Genomic DNA, 9961 nt, shown 5'->3' with positions numbered 1-9961 from the left:
TTATTATTACCCCTCAATCAAATAACAGAATCAAATAGCAGCAGGCAAACAAATTCAACTGATTTTAGAAATTTTCAGGGGAAGGTGTGGGGGAAGTAGGGGAAAATTTAAAATATAAGGCTTTGCAAGGATCAATGTTGAAAAAATATCGATGCTTATGTTTTGAAAATAAAAAGCTTTAATTAAAAAAAAAGAACTTTTCAAGGATTTTTTTAATAACACCAAATTTAAAAAAAAAAAAAAGTATCTTTTTAACATCAATTTTCTTCTAGTGATATTGTCTATCAGTGAGGCATAATATACTAAAGCCTTTGAACAACTGAAATGAAGATCATCCAAATGGTAATGGAAGGTGTCAAGTATGTTTGAGTTGATTGCCACATAGTACAAATGTTGAACTGTTCAGAAGGAGAAACATAAAGGAGGTTACTAAGAAATAAAAGACTAGAAAAAGATAGAGGACCAGTCATATACCAAGAATGACTAATCAAAGGCAGTAGCTTTATGGAAGAGTAAAGGAATTGCAAAGCACAGGAACAAAGCGGCTGGTAGGGAGATGTTACAGACAGGAGAGTGATAAAGCAAAGAAACGGGGCAGCTAGGTGGCACAGTGGATAAACCAGCTCTGAAGGCAGGACGACCTGAGTTCAAATTTGATGGCAGACACTTAACACTTCCTAGCTGTGTGACCCTGGGCAAGTCACTTAACTCCAATTGCCTGGGGTGAGGGGAAGGGGGAGGGAGAGAAGAAGCAAAGAAAGCAAGGTGGCTTGATTTCCTCAAGATTTGGTACTCTTCAGCAGGGTCTTACCATTCATGGTGCAGGTTTCAGAGTAGAGGAAAGAGCAAACCACTTCCTTGGTTCTTCTAAGTCCTCAACAATCAATTCCTTCTTAGAAGTCTTTTTTTTTCTTATTCCTTAAACATGATATTCTTTTCTTTATCATCTCAAATATGCATTTACTCTCAAATTGTAAGGAGGATAATTGTAAGGATAATTGGTTAATCCTAATGCCCTTTTCCTTATTATTTCAGATACTCTTCTATTTGGGGAAGCTTTTAAGCAATGTATTTCTTGGCAACTCTATAAATTTTCATTGACAATTTTCACACAAACCAACAAACACAAACAATATGTTTATACAATACCCATATTTATGCTTACTTCAATATAACTAAATCTGATTTCAACTTGCTCTTTCACTTACTTGCCCATATTAAGGTAGCTCTCATATTCGTTATTAATTCATTATTGCAGCCTTGATTTATTTGATTTCCCATTACCACAAAGCAAAAATGTATATAGCTTCCACAAAACTTTCTCTGCAATTATTTGTTAAAGCTGATCTTATTAGATTTAAATTATCTGACTTCTCTAGTTTTGTTTTCAAAGTAAAAAAATTTAAATATTAAAAGAAACATTGCTACTTGAATTCCTTATGAATGAACACAATTAATTCTATAATGAGAGAATGTTTAACATTACTTTGGAAGTATGGAAATAAAAATATTTCTGCTAGTAATTGATATAATGGAAAGAACATTCTCTCTTGGAATCAGATCACCCTTAAAGAATTCATCTATGGATCTTCCCTGACTCAAAGTTTCCTCATTTCTACAATGAATACATTATACAGTTGGATTCTTCCAAGGGTCAAAGATCTATGATATGAATTTTACATTTTAGGAAAGAAAAGAAAAAATTAATCACGTTATATAAAAATTTATTTCAGAAGCTAGAAGGGAGTTCTAGTAAGCACTTAGCATTTTTTTTATTTAATAGTTTTTATTTATCAGATATATGCATGGGTAATTTTACAACATTAACAACTGCCAAACTTTTGTTCTAATTTTTTCCCTCCTTCCCTCTTCCCCCCCCCCTCCCCCAGGGCCAGATGGCAGGTTGACCAATACATGTTAAATATGTTAAAGTATAAATTAAATACAATATATGTATACATGTCTAAACAGTTGTTTTGCTGTACAAAAAGAATCAGAATTTGAAATAGTGTACAATTAGCTTGTGAAGGAAATAAAAAATGCAGGCAGACAAAAACAGAGGGACTGGGAATTCCATGTAGTGGTCCATAGTTGTCTCTCAGAGTTCTTTTGTTGGATGTAGCTGGTTCAGTTCATTACTGCTAGCATTTAGCATTTTAATGTCAAAGTCTGGGTTCAAGACTTAAGGAACTAGGAAAGAAAATGAGTTGTAGAATATTAAGATGTAAAAGCCCTTAACTGAATAATAATAATATTAAAATCATTTGAGAATGATTTTTCTACCCATTTTATTGATATAATTTTTGCAATTTAATCCCTATCCTTTTAAAAATTGCTCTTATTATTCTTATTAAATCTTATATATCTCCTCCCTTTCTTAATCAAATTCCTTTTAAAGACAACTATACTAGTTTACTTCACTCTCTTTTATACCATCTTTCATTTGGCTTTTGACCTCATTATTCAATTGAAAAAGCCCTCTCCAAAGTTAGCAGTCATCATGATAAGGTCTAGAATTGGGGTACCAAAATGAAATTATGGTTTAGTTGAAATCTAGCAGCAGATTCGGGGTACAAGGAGTCAAATGGAGCTCCCCTCCAACCCCTTTGGATTTGGCGCAAGGATATGGAGTTAAATGAGGTCTAGTGGTGGGCACAAGAGTTCCTTGTAAAGGAATTTACAGACCCGAAAACCTAGATTGATAAAAGTGGTTTATTACGAGGTTTGGAAGTAAAGTTTAGTTAGTAAAGTTGAAGGTAGAGATAAGAGGGCACGAGAAAGTATTCCAGTGGGCAGAGATCTTTGGTGTCAGGTGTAAGGTTGCCATGTTTGGGACCTCTGCAAAGAGAGGACTCCAGCTTGGCTCTTTTATAATGAGAGATTTAGCTAAAGGGGCCTGTGGGTGGAGTCCCAGGTTGGCTCCTGAGTGGGTTTCAGCCAGAATTAGATTTGAATTGAATTCAATAGGTTTTGGCACTGAGCTGTCCCCACCCAGATGACAAAGATGAAACTGTTTGTGCTTGGGGTGGAGTCCCCTCCCTGAGGCAGAGTTGAAGGAGGTTTTCTCCTTTAAGGATTTTTCAGAGTTTTGGAGTTAGTGATCATTGTATAATCTTGCTGTTGCCATGTATAAACATCTCCTGGTTCTGTTCATTTCACTCAGCATCAGTTCATGTAAGTCTCTTCAGGCCTCTCTAAAATCATCCTGCTGAATATTTCTTACAGAACAATAATATTCCATTACATTCATATATCACAACTTATTCATCCATTCTCCAACCGATAGGCATCTACTCAGCTTTCAGTTTTTTGCCACTACAAAAAAGGCTGCCACAAACATTTTTGCACATGTGGATCTCTTTCCCTCCTTTATGATCTCTTTGGGATTCAGGCGTAGTAGAGATACTGCAGGATCAAAGGGTATGCACAGTATGATAGCCCTTTGAGCATAGTTCCAAATTGCTCTCCGGAATGGTTGAATCAGTTCACAACTCCACCAACAATGTATTGGTGTCCCACTTTTCCCACATTCCTTTCAACCTTCATCATTATCTTTTCCTGTCATTTTAGCCAATCTGAGAGATGTGTAATAGTACCCCAGAGTTGTCTCAATTTTTATTTCTCTGATCAATAGTGATTTAGAACACCTTTCCATATGACTAGAAATGGTTTCAATGTCTTCATCTGAAAATTGTCTGTTCATATCCTTTGATCATATATCAATTGGAGACCAGGATCCTTGAATGTAAAAAAAAAAAATTCCCATGAACTTCCTTCTTATTTTAGAGGATATCACCATCCTTCCAGTGATTCAGGCTGACAGTTAAGATGCTATCCTTAACTCCTCACTTTTTCTTACATATCATATACAATTTGTGTCAAGTATTATAAACTTTACTTTGTAACATCTCATATATATCACATATTATGTGTTACCACTCTAGTTCTGGGCATTATTATTTCATTCTAGGACTAGTACAATAGGCTTTTTCTTGGGCTCCTAGCTTCAACTCTCTCACCATCACAGTCCTTTCTCCATTCAGCTGTCAAATTGAGGTTCCTAAAGCAAAGGATTGATTACATCATCATCTTTTCAATAAATCCATTGACCCCCTTCCTACCTCCTGAATCAAATATTAAATCCTCTATTTGGCTTTCAAGGTGCTGCATAATCTTCATAGTCCCTTTTTGCCTTTCTAGTTTTCTTATTTCTACTCTGTAAAAGAATTTATTAGTACCTATCTTACACCAGGTATTATACCAGGAACTTTACAAATATTCTCATTTTATTTTTGCAATAATCCTGAAGAGTAGATATCATTATTATTCCTATTTTACAGATAAAGAAGCTGAGGCAGACAAAGACAAGTTAAGTGACATTTCCAGAATCACATAGGTAGTCTAGCTAATAAGTTTCTAAAGCCAAATTTGAACTCAGATCTGATCTGACTCTAGCCCCAGCACTCCTAACACTATATTACCTAACCACCTTTGTGACTTCATATATTTTTCAGTCCAGTGACTCTAGCCTCTTTGCCATTCCTCAAACACAGGACTCCATCTCCAAACACTAGGCATTTTTATTGGTTGTTTCTCATGAATGGAATACTCCCCCTTCTCATTCCTGGTTTCCTTCAAATTTCAGCTAAAATCCTACTTCTACAAGAAATCTTTCCCCATTCCTCTTAATAGATTACTTTCTACATGAGACCTTTACTGATACCCGCAGCTGCATCCTCCCCTTAAAATCATCTTATATCTATTTTTATATGTCCACATATATACAGGTCTCCCCCAACAGAATGTAAGCTCCCTCAAAGGCAAACAATTTCACTCTATCTCTGTATCCCTTGGGGTAACCTTTGTGTTCAGAGCACAGTGCTCGGCACATAGTAAGCACATAGGAGTTACATAACTTATGGATTTAAATTTATTTGGAAATGATTTTTCAGTCCTTTGAGTCTTGGGGGAGTATTTTAGTGTAAAAAGCTGTGGAATGTTATGGAATATATTGTAGAATAGGCCATTTTTCTGTCTCAGTTCTGAATCTGATCCAAAATTTCTTTACATTTTTAGTCTTCTTGAGGATATGTCTACCAAGCTGACATCTAAAAACTTAGTGTCAAAATTTTATCTCAGAATTGAAAGAAAACAGAAAATTTGTATTTTTCAAAGTGTTATCATTTCCCTTCCTCCATGCTTCAAGTCCTTAATTCCTTTCACACTACAGTCAGGTGCTAGAAACTGCTATGAAGGAATTTGCCACTATATTCCAATTTGCTTTTCTCAGCATTTAGGAGTGTTTTGTTTTCTCACAGAAATATCAAGTACTGTTCAATGAATATACACAGTTTTGGCTCCTTGAAGCTCTCATTTTTTCATGTATCCATATATTTATTTATTTGTCATTCATATTCAAGAAAAAGAAAACCTATCTATTTGAATTATAATTATGTATCCATTATTTCATTCTTATGAAAAGTTTTATGAAGATAACAGATTCTTCGCTAAGTTACTCTCTGAAAGCTAAGAAGCAGAAAGGAATAAATTAATTCCAAGAACATTAAGATATTTTTAGGACAGGATTACTATTTTATTCAAGGCTTTAGAATATGATTTCATAAGTCTTTTGTTATTGAAATAGCAAATGTTATTGTCTTTAATATTATTAGTTAATGCTTTATTTAATATGAAAATAATGTACTTAGATGGGATATAACCCATAAAATACCACATTTCTTTTACAAAAATTGATATTCTGTCTTCTGTTGGTGCTAATATACTGAAAAGAGTGCAGATGAAATTAACATTCAAAGATACCATGGTTCTGCAGAAGAAGGAACCTGTAAACTCCAACCAGCTGTGACTTTTGGGTTTCTACTACAATTTTTTTTTTCAATATTATTTTATTTTCTCAAATTCATGTAAAGACAGTTTTCAACATTCATTTTTGTAAGACTTTGTGTTTTAAATTTATCTCTTTCTCTCCCTTATTTCCCCATTTCCCAACACAGCAAGAAGTCTGATATAGGCTAAATATATGTAAGTCTTTCAAACATATTTCCATATTTGTCATGTTCAAAAGAAAGAAAAAAAAAAAAAAAAACAGACCAAAAAGGAAAAAAAAAAACAAACAACAAAGGTGAAAGTACTATGCTTCCATCCACATTCAGTCTCCATAGCGCTCTCTCTGGATGGCATTTTCCAACCCAAGTCTATTGGAATTGCCTTGAATCACTGCATTGTAGAGACAACCCAAGTCTATCACAGGTGATCATCACATAATCTTGTTACTTTGAACAATGCTCTTCTGGTTCTACTCACCCCACTTATCATCAGTCATGTAAGTCTTAACAGGCTTTTCTGAAATCAGTCTGCTTATCACATTCTTATAGAATTTCATTGCATTCATATATCATAACTTATTCAACCATTTCTCAAATGATGGTCATGTACTCAGTTTCCAGTTCCTTGCCACTACAAAAAAAAAACTGCTACAAATATTTTGGCACATGTGAGTCCTTTTCAGTCTTTTATAATCTCTTTGGATACAAACCCAGTTCTACCACAATTTAAAAAGAAGAAAATGAAAACATGGAAACATACTTTAAATGATTGCACATATTTAACCTATATAAAATTGCTTGCCTTCTCAATGACAGGGAAGGGAAAGAAGGAAAAAATTTTGGAACTCAAAAATATTTTTTAAAATGAATGTTAATCATATATTGGATCACTTGCCATTTAGGGGAAAGGAGGGGTGAAGGGGGTAAATTTGGAAAACAAGGTTTTGCAAGGTCAATGTTGAAAAATTATCCATGCATATGTTTTGAAAATAAAAAGCTTTAATAAAATAAATTTTTTTGCATTTAAAAAATAAAATGAATGTTAATCACTAATATAGAAATATGGTTAAAATGATTGTATATATACAATCTATATGAGATGTTTGCTGAATTGGTGAGGGGAAAGAAAGGAAAGGAGAGAGAAAAAAACTGGAACTCAAAATCTTACAAAAGTAAATGTTAAAAAATAAATGTTAAAAACTATCTTTACTTGTAATTGGAAAAAAGCAAAATACTATTAAGTGAAAAAAATGAATGGCAAAAATCATGTTTATATGTAATTGTGGGGGAGAATAAAATACTAAATTAAAAAAAAAAAAGTCAGCCTTCCTCAGCACTGATGAATGGCCCCAACTTTTCTGATTATAATACCTTGAAACCTAATTATATTACCTTCTTACATTGGCTTATACCCCAATCTCACCTCTGAATTTTCCTGATTCTGGAACTGCCTTCTCTCTGTACAAGAATCCCACAACAAATTAGTTCTTAGTTTAATCCACTTTTGGGGTTTTGATTTTTTTCTGGTTACTCACCCTGCTTTCTCTTAATAAATCAGCTCTCTTGAGTACAATTTTCTGAACTGTCTCACAGTTCACTAATCTTGTCATCTTTTGTATTCTATTTTATTGTGCTTCTGGAACTTTTAACAAACTATAAGTATAATTTCTTAACAATTAGACCTACCTACAAATGGAATGGGCTGACTAAAAATGGTGAGTTCTCTCTCATTAGAGGTCTTCCAGTAGAGACAATGATTAATTGTTGGGAATGTTGTAGAGATTTGTAATTCATGATGTTCTCTGAGATTCTTTTCAGTTTCTAAGATTCTATAATTACAGGGAGTTAAGCACACCAAATCTCCAGCATGGTTCCTTTACTTCTCTGGGTCTCAGTTTCTTCATCTGTAAAATGAGGATGAGAGCTGGATTATATTCTTTGAATTTTCTGCCAGTTCCAACAATCTGTGAATTTTAAATGACTCAGGAAGAGCAAAGGATCATAAGATTTAAGAAGAATGTACACCTACCTATATATAACCAGCGGCTATCAACTACCATGGACAGTTTGATATTATTATTATTTCTAGAGTGCATTCAATAACTTGAATGGACTAGTTTCTAGAGCCTGAGATTTTGTCAGTACTTGACTTTAAAATTATCTCAGATAAAAACAACAACAACAACTGAGGCCAGGCTTTTTACACAGAGATTCTCTGTCTCCTTGAGAAACTTGAAATAATCACTAGGAAAGTTTTAATTGGAGTATCATAAAATTATATCAAGAAAGCAGGGATACTGAAAGAGGCAATTTCAGGAGTTAGGTTATTATCAGTGCTGATTTCTTACACTAGGACTACTGATACCTTGTGTACTTTTTGCAAAATGGGAATCATCACCTGTAGAGGCCGGAACTCTGGAGAAGTACACCTTGTTTCAAGTATCAACCTTGAAACAAAGTGATAACTCAGTAGAATTGATGAAATGATGGTTCTCTAGTTCATATATATGCTTAATACTTAGTATAGTGATGTAATGGTTCTCTAGTTCACAAATATTCAGTATGCTGTAATGATGTAATTGTATTAAAGTGTTAAGGGACAGGTCAATTCTCTGAGAACCTCCATAGCTGTGGATCATAGCATCTAAGGAGTTGCAAAGTAGCCTTTGCAGACACAGGTGTTGAGGATTGTGAAGGAAATAAATTGGAAGCAGAGAGAAGAGGAGAGAGGTCAGACAATGAAACAGCCTCTCAGTCAGAGAGGTCAGAAAACAGCCACTGCCTCTCAGTCTCCTTGAATCAACTTCTCGAAGAGATCCATTCTGCAGTCTGGGTTGGATTTCCAGCAGCCACTGTCAGGTGGCTCCTTTGTGCCAACACTAAGGTATATAAGGGCTGAGAAGGATTGGAAAAGAGACAGTCCATTTTTGACCAGCCTCATGATGGCTGTCCTGCCTTCATCACTTCTCCACTAAGACCAAGGACTCAGGCTGATCCCGAGGCCCTTCAAAAAGCTAGCCCAAACATTACAATCACCATCCTCATCAATCATCATCCACTGGAATTTTTTAAAAATTGATCAATAACTTTTAAGGTCATTGATTATTTCAGAGTTAAGTTTAAAGATTTTTCCAAATCTATAATCACATAATGTAATCTTAAATCAATTTTATACTCTTCTAGAACCCATCAATGTGCATCCAAAACTAATTTAAACACAGAAACATTACAATTCAAATATGGGATTCATAATTTGAATTTTATATTAAGTTATAATTAATTAAAACTGTCTAAAATTATTAGCAATAAAATATTAACAACTTGTGCAATGTTAATAATGAATTAAACTAATTTGCTAATACATTTAATATATCTCAAGTGACCTTACATAAAGATACTAAGGTATTACAAAGTGAAGTAGCTCATTACAAAATACATTAAGCATCTCAATATTATAAGCTCTTTGAACAAAAGATAAAGTAGTGATATATAGCTAGAGATGTAATTATAGATGATATAGATTTAGATAAAACATGCTTTATGTAAACAAACCAAACTCATACACAAATAATAGTGTGCATGGTTCAATATTTCAATGATTCTATGATTTGATTGGCACAGATATACTTTCCAATGATATAGATTCCAACCTACCCATACCTTCTCATCTGTGCTTTGTTCATATCTTTCTGGGTATCTTCCATAGAGGTTTTAATCAACATATTGAGGACCTTCCCTGAATTCTTTTAAAAATTAATAGATACTCAAATAACATATGAACAGTACCCTTCTTGTCTTCCTCTTTTTCCTGATTTACATAATTTTGATGACATATTTTTATGCCATAGTAGAGGAAGCTAGGTGATATAGTGGATTTAGTGCCAGGCATAGAGTCAGGAAGAGCTGAATTTAAAATTGACCCCAGACACTTACTAATTTTCATTTAATCTGTTTTCTCATTTGAAAAATGGGGATGATAATAGAAATTACTTCCCACAGTTGTTTTAGCAAATTATGGTACATGAAACTAATAGAATTTTATTGTGCTGTAAGAAATGACAAAAGTGATGAATTGAAAGAACTATGGAAAAACTTACATGATCTGATGTAGAGGG

This window comes from Sminthopsis crassicaudata, chromosome 1, assembly GCF_048593235.1.
Source record: "Sminthopsis crassicaudata isolate SCR6 chromosome 1, ASM4859323v1, whole genome shotgun sequence".
Taxonomy (NCBI): Eukaryota; Metazoa; Chordata; class Mammalia; order Dasyuromorphia; family Dasyuridae; genus Sminthopsis; species Sminthopsis crassicaudata.
This window is presented reverse-complemented; position numbering follows the sequence as displayed.